Source organism: Galeopterus variegatus, unplaced genomic scaffold, assembly GCF_000696425.1.
Source record: "Galeopterus variegatus unplaced genomic scaffold, G_variegatus-3.0.2 Scaffold4202, whole genome shotgun sequence".
NCBI classification, from domain to species: Eukaryota; Metazoa; Chordata; class Mammalia; order Dermoptera; family Cynocephalidae; genus Galeopterus; species Galeopterus variegatus.
This window is the reverse complement of record NW_007730313.1, coordinates 88555-91657: the sequence shown is the minus strand read 5'-3', so window position 1 is coordinate 91657 and position 3103 is coordinate 88555.

Sequence of the window (3103 nt, the reverse complement as noted above, 5' to 3'; positions counted from 1 at the left end):
AAAAAAAAAGAAAGAACATACAATATTTGAACAACAAATTACAAAGAATGGTATATAGATCATTTCATTTTGCCACATTGTATGTTCTTTGTATTTGTCCTTGAGGTTAGAAAACATTAATAAATAGGATAATATTTGCATATATACACACGCTCTCTCATGTATTAAACAACACAGGAATGTAATCATAAGTTAGTTAGAATCAATTTTTTTTCAAATTTGAAATATTACTTCTGTTATCTTGTGGCAGTGGGGGGAGGACATTGGGATAGCTCAAATGCTAAAACAGAGTTATTTTCAAAATTTATTATATGAGCTATAAATTAATTGCACAGAACCAACATTTGCGTTTTTATTGACAGCCTCTGAAGGGAACCATGGTCACTAGTAAAAAAATAGATCTTTGTTCAGCTTGAGGAAATAGTGTGATTTTTTAAACCTGAGGTTGTATGTTACTATGTTTTTAAAGACAACTTTGACATGCTAATGACTATTAAAACCAGTAAACACAAGACCCAATCCACTGATTTTTTTTGATCGTTTGTGCTATGCCTCTGCCTTAGAGAACAAGCAGGTGAGAAATAGGTCATGGACAAGTTCAGGATGCATTGCACAGTTTGGACTCAGGAAAGTCAATGGGAACCAAAGTCTTCAAAATCTTCATTGACTTTTGGGCTTCCAGAATAAAAGGTAGATAGCTTTAAATGGATGAATGAAGGACTTTGGTCCACAATTTATGGGAATAGAAAAATCCTGGAGAAGTTTAAGAGGATTGATTTTGAACCTAAATGGATTAAAAATTAGATCAAAATATAAGATGATATTAGGGTCCATACAATTTGAAGGGAGTGTATGGTACAGAGGCAACAGATGCTAAAAGACTCTCTGATTTGTCTGGCATCCCTTCCCGCAGTTTTTGTTTGTTTGTGTGTGGCAGCTGGCCAATACAGGAATTGAACCCTGGACCCTGGTGTTATCAGCACCATGCTCTAGCCAACTGAGCTAACCAGACAGCCCTTTTCTTGTGGTTCTGATTTGAGGTTGTATTGGATACAAACCCTGGATACCTTCTCTCCCACCACCTTGTTCTGAAGGGATCTCCTGCCTCCCAGGCCATGCTGCTGTCCCCCTTGCCAGCACTTTTGCCGAGCTTCCCAAGGTGGCAGGAGTCCATGTTGAAGCCCTGAGCCTGAAATTCCCACCCTGAACCCCAACCATGCTGAGTCATCCTTCTCTTCCCAGCATGGATGAAATGTCACATCAAGGTCTGGTTTCTTGAGCAGCCACCAAGGGGCTGGATGATACGAGCCAGAAGTGCAGGAGAGTCTATTCCCCATGAGCTGGGCCTGACTAATGGGAAATGGGATACAGTAGAGAATAGGGCGAGCAAATTCCCTCCCTGTGATTCCCCTGTGGACCACTCTGAGATTTGATTTCTCCCCGAAGAGAACTTCTCCATAGAGCAGTTCTGTGTGCTGAGCCAGCCTCCCTGCCAAGAGACCTGCTGTGTCTCTTCAGAGCTCATTGTGACATGGTGGTCAGCATGATGGCACATCACTTCATCACACCATGGTGCTTCCCATTTTTTCTTCGCTTAATGTCCCGTTTCCTCACCTTTACCATCTTGGGCTTGCACTTCTCAAAGTGTCAGCTCTTCGATCCTTGTCTCAGGCTGTACTTTGTAGAAAAGGTTTTCTGAGGAGAACTATGACAACAGGACTGATTTTATTGGAGTACTAGATATTTTCCTTCCTTCCCCTACTTTTCTCCACCCTGTGCTCTGCTCTAGGTGGCTGTTAAACTATATCAACAGGGCCCCCACATCCTCTGGCTGCCAGTCTAGACCAGCCAATGGGGGGGCCCTGGTAGGAGATTGGAGGGAGAAAGTATTTGTTCTCCTGGCTTTCTCCTTGTGAGAGGTCACCCTGGGCTGGTTGTGTCCCTCAAATGAAAGTCCCAGCTCATGACTCCTCTGTCCCACTTTCTTTTTGATTACTGACAACTGCTTCTTCCTCTTACCCTTTTGGGCCTAGGGGACATAACAACTCCACACAAAATTCCTAAAAGAAGACATAGGGGAAACACGTCAGGAAGTAGTACTGGGCAAAGACTTTATGAATACGACCCCCAAAGCACAGGTAACAAAAGGAAAAATAAACAAATAGGATTATATCAAACTAAAAACTTTTTGCACAGCAAAGGAAACAATTAACAGAGTGAAAAGACAACCGAGTGGGAGAAAATATTTGCAAACTATGCAACCAGCAAGGGATTAATAGCCAGACTATATAAGGAAATCAAACAACTTAGTAAAAAAAACAAGTAACCTGATTAAAAATCAGGCAAAGGAACTGAATAATCATTTCTCAAAAGAAGATGTACAAATGGCCAACAGACACATGAAAAAATGTTCAACATCACTCAGCATGACGGAAATGCAAATAAAAACCCCATTGAGACATCTCACCACAGTTAGACTTGCTATTATCACAAAGACAGAGAATAATAAATGCTGACGAGGATGCAGAGAAAGGGAAATGTTCCTATGCTGTTGCTGGGACTATAAATTACTGCAGCCATTATGGAAAACAGTATGGAGTTTCCTCAAACAACTATGGATAGAAGTGCCAGATGATCCAGCAATTCCACTGCTGGGTGTACACCCAAAGGAATGGAAATCATCATGTCAGAGGGATACCTGCACTCCCATGTTTATCTATTTACAATAACCAAGAGTTGTAACCAACCTAAATGTCCATTGTTGAATGACCGGGTAAGGAAAATGTGGTTATATTTACACGATGGAATACTACTCTGCCATAAAGAATGGAATCTTGCCATTCACAGCAACATGGATGAACTTAGAGAATGTTATATTAAGTGAAATAAGCCAGACAGAGAAAGATAAATACCACATGTCCTCACTCATAAGTGGGAGCTAAAAAAAGAAAAAAAAAAGAAAAAAACAATTATCACAATAATAAGTTGAACTTTCAAAAGGAGAGAACAAAGCTGAGGTTACCAGAGGTAGGAAAGGGGGAGACAGAGGGGGGATAAGGGAGGAATCAATAAAGGGCCATGAAAAACAATTACATTGTATAAT